The sequence below is a fragment of the Suncus etruscus genome, chromosome 17 (assembly GCF_024139225.1).
Source record: "Suncus etruscus isolate mSunEtr1 chromosome 17, mSunEtr1.pri.cur, whole genome shotgun sequence".
In the NCBI taxonomy this organism is placed as follows: domain Eukaryota; kingdom Metazoa; phylum Chordata; class Mammalia; order Eulipotyphla; family Soricidae; genus Suncus; species Suncus etruscus.
Window position 1 is genome coordinate 53329323 of NC_064864.1, and position 12297 is coordinate 53341619.

The window sequence follows — 12297 nt, forward strand, 5'->3', positions numbered from 1 at the left end:
TTTAGGATTTCTTGCTCCTTTATCAAAAATTAAATGACTGTATGTCTGGAGAACATTCTCTGAGTACTCAAGTCTATTCCATTGATCTAAGGGTCTGTCTTTATTCTAAAATCAGACTGTTTTGATAACTATTGCTTTGTAATACAGTTTAAAATTGTGGAAAGTAATGCCTCCCATATTACTTTGCCCAAGGTTTGCTGTAGCTATTCGAGTGTGTTTATTGTTTCAATTGAATTTCAGAAGTGTTTGTTCACTTCTTTGAAGAATGTCATGGGTATCTTTAGAAGGATTGCATTAAACCTGTACAACACTTTGGAGAGTATTGCCATTTTAATGATGTTGATCCTGCCAATTCATGAGCAGAGTACCTATTTCCATTTCCATGTGTCCTCTCTTATTTCTTGAAGCAGGGTTTTATATTTTTCTTTGTATAGATCCTTCATGTCTTTGGTCTTTCAAGTTGACTCCAAGTTATTTGAGTTTGTGTGACACTAATATGAATGGGTTTGTTTTCTTAATGTACTTTTCCTCCCTATCATTATTGGTGTATAAAAAGGACATTGATTTTTGTGTGTTAATTTTGTAACCTGCCACATTGCTATATGAACCTAATGTTTCTAGAAGCTTTTTGTTAGAGTCGTTTGGGTTTTCTAAATATAATATCATGCTATCTGCAAACAGTGAGAGCTTGACTTATAACTTATATCTGGATGACCTTGATATATTTTTCTTGTCTAATCACTATAACAAGTACTTTCAGTACTATGTTGAATAGGAGTGGTGAGAGAGGACAGCCTTGTCTTGTACCAGAATTCCCTATACATGGATGTATATGGTATCTGTTATGCTGAGTGAAATAAGTCGGGGGAGAGAGATGGACACAGCATCTTATCTCTCATCTATGGGAAAAATAAAAGACATTTTTGCATTAATTCTCAGAGACAAAAGACATGAGGGCTGGAGAGAGATGGACACAGCATCTTATCTCTCATCTATGGGAAAAATAAAAGACATTTTTGCATTAATTCTCAGAGACAAAAGACATGAGGGCTGGAAGGTGGTCCAGCTCACTACATGAAGCAAACCATAAAGAGTGATGAGTACAGTTATAGAAATAACTACACTGACAACTATTATAACAATGTGAATGAATGAGGGACGTAGAAAGCCTGTCTCAAATACAGGCAGAGGGGTTGGGAGGAGGAAGATTTGGGACATTGGTGATGGGAATGTTGCACTGGTAAAGGTGTGCCCCGACCCGCGAGGCTCAGTTATTCGTGAGTGTGGGGTGGATCCAGCCTGTGAAAAAAAGAATGGGTGAAAAAGAAAGGGACCGAGTCTAATGGGAGTCTGATCAAGGTCCAATTTTATTAGCCAGCAGGCTCTTCTTATATGCAGAAACTTTCAGGGGAGGAGGGTAGGCAGGATGGAACAGCCCATGTGACAAAAAGCTTTACAAAGATCATCTTGTGGTTAATCTCTATAAGCCAGGCATGTAACACATTGCATACCTCCTATCTGTACATTCTGGTACAAGAATGGTCTGTTCTTTTCTTAGAATTTGCTGAAGCATTAAACTGTCGCCACCTTTCTCAAATGTTTAACAGAGGGCCTTGAGAATTTTTCCTTTGGCTCCAAGGCTTAAACATTGGCCAATGCTCCAGTCACGTACACATGTCACACAAGAACAATTGTCCTGTTAGAGTCCATCTTGCTCTGGCTCCCAACAAAAGTGGGTGTTCTTTATATGACTAAAACCCAATTACAATCATATTTGATTGTAGGTGTTTAAATAAAAATATTAAAAACAATAATATTAGCAACAACAAATAAAGTAAATTATCAAAATATGACAATATAAATTGTAGGTTAACTTACAAATCAAATGCTACTACTGTTTCTTACACAACTATATTACTAAATTTTTGTTTGTCTTGGTTGGTGAACTGAGTATGTTTAGCATGCATACTGAATCTAGAATTATAAAAGTAAATTTTCATGTTGATATTTCTTTCATATAAAATCTGTTAAAATAGCAAAATATAGGAGAAAACTTAGCCAGCGACAGCCATCGCTAGGCTTCAAATAGGTGACTAGATTGGCACAAATTTGCTTTCACTGTGCATCAAATATTTAAATATTTCTCTAATTTGGAGGCAATTTTTACTTACTGAATGGAAGCTATTGATATATCAGATAATGCTGAGCTACGCTTCTTTTTCCACTTGATATCTCAAGTTAGTGTCCTCAGCTCACCAAGATATCCCTTAATAAAATCTTATTTTTATGTCTAAGGAAACAAATATTTAAAAAGAGAAAGTAACTTGCTCAAGATTATAGTCACTGAGGAGCTGAAAATAATTAAAACCCAGTTCTAAGATTCCAAGTTTTCTGCAGTATATCACACTTTCATAGGCATATTTGGGGAATGAATTTTTGTAAGATCAATTTTTCTTCCATTTATAAGACACTATGACTTTATATATCTAAGTAAAATACAACGTTTTGTTAATTTGATGAATTTTGGGCCCTATCATTTTTTACATAGCTACTTTGATATGTATTTAAGAAATAGCCGCCAACATAGGATGGTCGTTCCATAATGTCCATCATAGAATAGTCACATATTAATGTGACATTGACAGCAATACTAATGGTATATTCCCGTATATGTAACAATATAGATAAATCCCAATATACTTAGCAATTATTGGGGTAATCAATAATATAATTAATGAATCTATTACTAGATTAATCATACTTAACTGTTGAACCTCTTATGCTCATTCCTTGTTATTAGAAACAATATAGTATGCCTTTAAGGATACTGAAAATTACAAGACTCTTATTTTTTTAGCTTAAAAATAAGTGTTGTTTGTTCTCTTCTGTCTTCTGTGGTAGGTACTTTTGGTATCCTTGGTTACATAGTCTTATATGCTCTTACCCTTACTTAGCTTTTAACATATACCTGTCAATAGTAGGCAGCTGCTGCTTCAAAATAAATTTGCCATGGATAAGAATTCTTGTTATTTAAATTTCATAATAATTCACAGCCTTTCATGGAGTGAGCAAATATGGTGATGTGGGAGTTTCTGGTGTCACCCACAAGAAAAATAATGGCTCTCTTTTTTCTCTGCTTCAGAATTCTTCCAGGTATAAAATTACCCATATGCACTCCTCAGCACTGCATATGGTCACTAGGGCCTCTTTTAGAGTGAGTTTTGAGCATAGATTAAACCCTGCCTATTGTGGGATACGGGCTTAAAACAAATGATAAAACAAACAAAAAATTTAAAAAATGTGAGAATGCAAACCACAGATTAGGAAAATAAAACCCACAAATAAAGTATCTAATAAAAATCTTGTTTTCAGAATATATGAAGTGCCCTTATATTCAGTAATATAACAACATATTAGAAAAGGTTGACACTATGAATATTTTTCAAAAAAAGATACAGCATTGCCATTTATCAGTTTTAAGGATTTTCAATATGCTAGCCAGAAAAATGAGAAAACTGTAATTTGCTACTACTACTACTACTACTACTACTACTACTACTACTACTACTACTACATACCCACTAGGTTAACTACCATTTCAATGGCAGGTACTGATGAGCATTGGTGGGAATTATTGGAACTCACACAACTTAACTAAATCTCACGTAATGCTGGCATGTAATATAGTAAAGAAAATTTGGGAAGAAGGCACTTTCTCAAGATGTTAGACACAGGTTTATTTATGTCTATGATCCCATAAATGTACTTATATATATCCCACACACAGAGTCTTGTACATTATTTTGAAAAGCTCATAAGAGTTTAATAAGTATTAATAGAAAGCATAATAAACTCTAAAACATCCAGTTGAGTAATTGATGCATAAAATATGGTTAAAATGTTAAATGATGTATATTTAGCTATTATATGTAAGTGAGTTTTATGCCAATGTTTTTTCCTCAGATTTGTGAATTTTTATATACCTATTATCAATTTTCATTACAGATTTTTTTGTAAAAAAATCAAAATAGACCAAAATAGCTGAACTGCTAACTGAAGGAAGAACTGTGAACATATTGAAATGCATAGTTTGATAATGTCAATACATTTTTATTTGTCATTTAAACACAAATAAAAGTATCACCACCTTATAAAAGTTCATAGTAAGCCAATTTAAGTTTAAAAAAATGGTTACAGGGACAGAGTGATAATACAGTTGGTAGGGCACTTGTCTGGCATGCAGCAGACCATGGTTCAATCCCAGGCATCTCAACTGGTCCGCTGAGCCTATCAACAGTAATTTTTGAGTGCAGAGCAAACATAACTCCTGACTATCGCTGGGTGTATCCCCAAGACAAAAAAAAAAACAAAATAAAATAATATTATTATATTAAGAGGCCAAAAAGATAGTAGACAGGTTAGGGGACTAGCTTCACACATTGCAATTCCCAGGTTTGATTCTTGACAACCCAGATGTTCCCCTGAGTACAGCCAGGAATGATCCCTAAACATAGATACAGGAGTAAGCCTCGAGCATTGCCAGGTCTGGCTCCAAAAGCCCTACTCCCCAGAAAAATGAGTGCATTAATACTTCTCTCCACTAATAGAAAAAAATGTACCAGGAAGATTTTCAATTTTTTGATTAAGGCAAAAAAAAAATAGTTTTCAGCATTTGTTCTATGGCAGCCATCTAGTGGGGCAGCTATCTAGTCATCTAGTTCTGTGGCAGCCATCTAGTCATCTACTCGGCATCCTGAATAATGACAACAGCTCAGTCAGAAAATTATTAAAAATTTTAATAAAGTAGTTATTATTATCTGAATTTGGATGCAAATTACACAGATTGTTTATGTATCTTATTATTTCTGTTTTTACTGTAGATGAGTTATTTGATTTTTGAGTTTTGTGGATTGGTTGATTTAAGTTTTCTGAGCCTGATAAAGTTATGGTCATTAATCTATGTGGAAAATATTTGTAAGCAGACTGCCTCAAAAAACCTAGCAACTAAAAAAAAAAAAAAAAGACTAGCAACTCATGACAAAAAAGACATTTTTGCTTTTCGTTAAGGTGGGAGTGCCTCATCGACTTACATGTCCTTTTTAGTGTGTTATATAAATTCCCTGAGCAATAGTTTTTCTAATTTTTAGAATGTTAATCATTTTAATAATGATAACATCAAGCTGAAAGTGTTGTCAATAGGCTCAGTTACTGCCATTGTAGAATTGTTGCTGACATGCAGCTTTATCCCTTACAAGGATAAAACTTGGTGAAGGGACACCAAGCACTCACTGGCTTAGTTGTTTGATTTTGGTGCTCAAAATTGTTGTCTTGCTTTGTTTGATCCTTGGCTTTAAGTTCCTTAAAATATTCCCTCAATTATTGTTGATCAGCCCAAATAAGGTGACATTTAGTTTTTCTGAATTAAGTTCTTCATATTTTCATATAATTTAGAAAATCCAGTCTCACAAAATATGCCAAGGTAATATAAAGCTCTTAATCTTTATCATATTTTACTTCAATTTAAAGTAAAGGAAGTCTTCTTTCCCCAACATTCTATGAATATTTCCTTGGATATACATATAATGTATAAAGTATCATTTGCTTGTACTAGAATTTGAAATATTTCCAAAAGAATTGTCTTATTCATTTTATAGTTTACATTTTATGCTTGTACATTTTAATGAATATAAAGTATATTAATTCATTTGTTGCCTGTAATATAAAATTACTATTGCTATTCTTCAAAGGGCACAGTTTGTGAATCATGGGATAACAAAAATATTAGATTTTAATAATCACCTAATACAATATTAATCTGCTTCACCAAATCCTTTCTCATCAGTAATGTTAAGTTGTATAATGTGATTTTTATATGATGAGATTTTTTATACTATTGCATGCCTTAAATGGAGAAACAAAATTTTCCTTCTAACATTGTGAGTTTACAATTTTCATACCACAATCTAAATATTTTCCTTCAATTTTTTCAAGCTTTCTCTCTGACTCCATTTAATATTTTTAGTACTAGGATCATATAATTTTAAATAATGTTACAAGAATGAATGTATTCAACCATATCTTTTTTAATTGGCTACAAAAATAATCCAATGTCTTTATTTTACCATATTGTCAGAGGAGTTAAGTGAACTGGCATGGCTACTGGTAGGGCACTTGTCTGGCAAGCAGCAGACCATGGTTCAATCCCAGGCATCTCAACTGGTCCTCTGAGCCTATCAACAGTAATTTTTGAGTGCAGAACAAACATAACTCCTGACTATCGCTGGGTGTATCCCCAAGACAAAACAAAAACAAAATAAAATAATATTATTATATTAAGAGGCCAAAAAGATAGTAGACAGGTTAGGGGACTAGCTTCACACATTGCAATTCCCAGGTTTGATTCTTGACAACCCAGATGTTCCCCTGAGTACAGCCAGGAATGATCCCCCCAAAAAATATATTGGCTTAAAGAAACAGTGAATCTAAATTACTTCAGAAAACTTTATATATAGGAGCAGTACTCATTGAGGGGACAGAAGAGAGGCTGCTCAGATTAACTTTGTAGGATAGATTTAGTTATTTATTCATGACATATAGATAAAATAAAATATAAGTACTTATTTTAATATAAATTATTGTGTCATTTCAACAAAAATATGTAAGTTTTAGAATATAATTTGTTCAGCTAAAATTAGGAGAAATATACTCCTATACTTCATATACTGGGCCCTCAATACTTAAAAATTGTAGGACCTTTTTTGGGTAATTAATAGGTATTTCTTTTTAAAAGTAGTCTTGTTTATTCATATTTCCCTGACTTACCAAGTAGACTTTAATGAAAGCTGCCAGTTCTTAGTGGGCTCTTGATTCTATTGATCACTAGTCTAATGCACTGCACACACATGATCCTATGTTTATTATGTCCATAAAAGTGATTTTTTTCTTATTGAGTGACATTCAATGAGAATGTCATGTTAAACGTTAATCCATTCCACATATTAAACAGAAAAAAAAGAAAAGGAAAACTAATATAGAAGGGAGTTTTTAACAAACTCTAACAAACTAAGCTTTTTATTTCTCATAGTTATCTTTTTTTATTTTGAGTCTTAATCTATAGTCAAAATCAGTGAACTGGCAAGTTAAAAGTGATACAATAAAGCTCAACTTTAAAAATGCATAGTTGAAAAACAAACTTTGCTGTGTAGAAACAAAAATGAAATATGGGGTATTGTTTACCTTTACATTATTGAAAAAACACTATGATGTTCACTTAATTTGAGTTTAATCCTAAATTTATTGTTTAGAATATAGGATCACTTATATCTAATTACCCTGAGATATAATTAGCCATTAGTCATGCAACCTGGAATTACACATATTGTAAAACTTGTTGGTCTGCTTTGCAAAAATAGTGATAAATGTCTTACCAAAATTTGCTGTCAAGTATAATTTTACTAGGAGTTTAATAAGATGTGATACAAATTGCTGAATATATTATATAATATTTATTATATATTATATATATTTATTATATATTATATATTAATAATTTTTGCCACACCTGGAGGCACTGAGGGGTCATTTCTGGCTCTGTGCTCAGAAATTGCTTCTGACAAGCTTGGGGGAACTATGGGTTTCTGACAAACCTGGGTCCATCTCAGGATTTCCTCGTGAAAGGCAAACAACATAATAGTGTGCCAATCCCATAGTAATGATTCTTTGAATTTAATAAGCTTATCTATAATAAATGAATGAGTCAGATATAAAACTAGACAATTGTATCATCAATGAAATTAATGTCAAAATTAAAATTATTATGAGTGTAGTTTGGAAAGAGATTATAGTATTGGATTGGTTTTGATAAAAGTTAAAAAAAGAATAAAGTTTACAGGAGAAGGAAATATATCTTACTATTGTAGCACTCCATAATTTAAATATTATATAATATAAGAAAAGTGCTATTCACATAAATTTAAAAATATGATCATGAAGCAAAGCTATAGATGGCTTTTGGTGGTTATTAGTGATTATGTATATCATATTATTCTTTTTTATGACAATTTATAGGAAAGCTTAAAATTTTAAATTGAAGCAGATTTTGTCTATTATATAAAATAAATTCTTATCTAATTATTTTACTTAACCATTAGATTTTTTATTGGGCAAAACAATCCCATATTTCCTAAAATATAATGATTCAGTACCACATAGTTTGTGAAGTTCTGTCTAAGTAGATATCACTTATTATATGTTTCATCCTTTTGGCAATATTTCCTTTTTTTTCTTATCTTTATAAAACTACCTGAAATTTTACCCATGGCATATAAGTTATTTTAGTTTATATTTTCATAAATGAATTATTTTTATTTTTATTCCACGGATTTTTTATAATATCTTTTTTAATAATAATTTATTTAAACAGTTTGATTACAAACATGATTGTGGTTTGGTTTATGTCATGTAAAGAACACCTCCCCCACCACCAGTGCAACATTCCCATCACCAATGTCCCAAACACCATAGTTACAAACATGTTTGTAATTGGGGTTCAGTCATAAAAGTATATCCCCTTTCACCAGCCACAAATGCCCCCCAACTTCTTCCTACCCCACTCCCTGTCTTTCAAGACAGGCATTCTATTTATCTTACTCGCTAGCATTGTTGTGATAGTTGTTAGTGTAGTTATTTCTCCAACTGCACTCACCACTCTTTGTGTAAGCATCATATCATGGGCTTCCATGACTCCAGTCCTTCCAGGACTCATGGTTATTCTTTCTGGGTATTTACCATACTGTCTTTTATTTTTCTTAATCTCACAGATGAATGAGACTATTCTGTGTCTATCTCTTTCCATCTGTCTAATTTCACTCAGCATAATAGTTTCCATGTACATCCGTGTATAGGAAAATTTCATGACTTCATTTTTCTGACAGCTGCATAGTATTCCATTGTGTATATGTACCACCATTTCTTTGCCAGTCATAATTTTGTTGGGCATTTGGGTTGTTTTCAGATTCTGGTTATTGTAAAGTGTTGCTATGAGCATAAGCATGTTGAGAGCATTTTTATATTGTATTTTTGTGGTCCTAAGGTATATCACTAGGAGTTGTATAGCTGGATTAATGGGAGCTCAATTTCTAAGGTTTTTTTTTTTTGAGGAATCTCCATATTGTTTTCCATAAAGGATGAACTAGACTGCATTCCCACCAGCAGTGAATGAGTGCTCCGTTCTCCCCACATCCCCACCAACACTGATTATTCTTGTTCTTTGTGATGTGTGCCAGTCTCTGTGGTGTGATATGGTACTTTATTGTTGTTTTGATTTGCATCTCCTTGATGATTAGTGATGTGGAGCATTTATTCATGTGCCTTTTGGCCAACTATATTACTTATTTGAGGAAATGTCTGTTCATTTATTTTCCCCATTTTTTGAGGGGATTATATATTTATTTCTTGTTAAATTTTGTTGGTACCTATATATCTTATATAGTAGCCTCTTATCTAATGGGTATTGGCTGAATAGTTCTCCCATTCTCTGTGTGGCCTTTGTGTCCTAGTTTCTATTTCCTTTGAGGTACAAAAGCTTCTCAGTTTAATGTAGTCCTATTTGTTTATCTCTGTTTCCACTTGTTTGGATAGTGGTGTTTCCTCCTTGAAGGTACCTTTAGTCTCAATGCCATGGAGTGTTTTACCTATGTGTTCTATATACCATATGGTTCGGGGTCTGATATCAAGGTCTTTAATCCATTTGTATTTGACCTTTGTACATAGTGTTAGATGGATCTCAGTGTTCACTTTTTTGCATGTGGCTGACCAGATGTCCCAATATCACTTGATAAAGAGGTTTTTCTTCTGAAAATATTTTCTTTGTGCAAAGGTAGTTCAAAAAAAGTTTCAAAGATAAAATGGGCTGTTCTGTTTCTTCTCTTTTTCATTTGTCATTCAGAATCATACAGCATATTGGGCAAGATTTTCTCTGGAATAAAATAATGACTTGTTGAAATCAGAAGTTCTTAGTGGTTGTGATTTACATGTGTAAAAAAAAATCTAAACTGGATGCCAGGACTTCTGGGTGTCTTCGACTGGTATTTTGGGGGCTCTGGGCAGGATAGCTAGCCATAGGCCTCCTGGGTTGATTGAGATCCCCCCAAGCCAGACTGGTCTTCATGGCCTGATAAATCGGGCCCTGGGGGGAAGATGGGGGAGAGAAATTCCTCTTCTATGCATACTGGACCCCATTCAGGAGTTGTTTTTTTTTTACTAGTATTCATTTTCAAAATGTACTTTTTAACAACACCCAAAAATATTCTTAATTCTCGACTGTTTCTAGGAAACAAAATGGAATTCCCTAGATTTGGAGGATAATATCCAAATAGGTCTCTAAAATCACTGTATATGTAGATGTGACTTCATATACAGTGGTCCTTTTTGACTGCCAAGCCTAATCCATAAACAATTCATCTATATAATGTATATAGCCCCTCTGATACATTTTACCTCCCCCACACCAGAGCCCCTTCTACTCCCTCATCTCCCAATCTGGATTTGTTATCTTCTCCTCAATTAACCCTCTTTACCCTCAGTTCTTTAATTTGTTAGCACCAAGACTGATCTTCTGCCTCAACAGATTCTGCCCTTTCGCACACCCCTACAAAGCTCATTATTACTCCTTAACTCTCTCACCCCCAACCATTAGTACTCCACATTTACCCTTTTTAACTTTAATACTACACAGTCCTAATCACGGACCAAAGTTGTGCATTGGATTTAACAACCCTCAACTATTTCAAAAGACATAAAATGGACACATATGTCTTTTGAATATTTTATGTGTATTTTCTTTAACAGCTATAACTCTTTCTAAATGATCTTTTACCATGAAGATTCTACCCACTTTTTATCTTGTCTTCTCTTTGTGAGCTGTTCAGTAAGGAATTTTGGTGGAAGAGTCCCTCAGTTTAATGCTTATGATTGAACCATGGCATGGGGATTGTTGAACTTGTTCTTATGGCCCCCATATGCGCTGATAATGCCAAGTGGCATTGTTCCTTGTTTGCATAGGCACATTATAATTGGAAAATACTATACATACAAATAAGTTCTTATCTAATAAAGATTGGAACACACAAATCTTGTAGTGCAATGGGACCTTACACCCTGAATATTGACATAATGACCTGGCACAGGCCTCAGAAGAATGGGCATACTCTATTCACCCCTGAACCAGGGAAGCTATCTGTGAAACATCCAAGGATTTTTATAACAACACCTGGAAGAAATCCTCTACCAGGGAAGACCCTACCACTGCTCTGACATTGACCTGCTCAAAAGAGACTTCCCTTAACACTAAGAAGACTTGACAACAAGAACGACCTGCTTACAGGACAGGGTTTTCTGCATTGCCCTTTAATTGTGAGGTGAAACGAAAGGATGCTCTGCACCATCCTGACTGCAATGTAGGATATGCAGATTCCAGGATCTTTAATACAGAAACATGATACCAACAACAGAGACTGTGTGAAAAATAAAAGTGTATTGGCACTACAGACAATGACCTGGGTTGGACAAACTAGTTTTCCTGGAGCCTAGAGTTGGTCTTATGCCAGGAAACTTCAGGGGTAGGGTCTCCTTGTATTTAGGCCAATGCTTTTCCTTTCCATGTCCCTCATATTTTGGTGGGCCTAAGCAAACAATAATTGCCACTCTAATACCGTTTTTACTGTGCTCCTTTGACTCTAATCCTTAAGAAAAGTAACACACTTAAACTTTTGAGGTTAACTTAAACTAATATGCATGTGCATGGAAATGTAAAAAAGTACTTTGCCTTCAATGTTTAAGGAGTTACATAAGTTTTATGGCTTTAGATTGCTTTGTGTGCTGCTAAGAAATATTATGTACTACAATCTGGGGACTTGAGGGACAAAGTAATTGTACATGGGTTCTATTTTATTTTTCTTAAGGTTCTTTGGCTGAAAGTTCAAAGTTAAGATATCAGCAATGGGACTACTGAGAATTCTGTTTATGTGTGATTGTCCTTCCACTGTAACTTTACCTTGTCCTCTTTCTTTGCATTTTTGTTCTTATAATTAAAAATAAAATATTAATAAAAAAAAGAAAAATCTAAACTGTAGAGTAGGTTGTTGAGGACATAGATAAAATCAGTGATGAGTGACAGAGTAGGAATATAGTCTTACTTTTATGTAAAGTTCAAGAATATAGTAATGATTTGAATTAAGAATTTCTGTGACTATAGTTAATGATGGTAATTAAGCATTTATCCAAATTTCCTGTGAATAA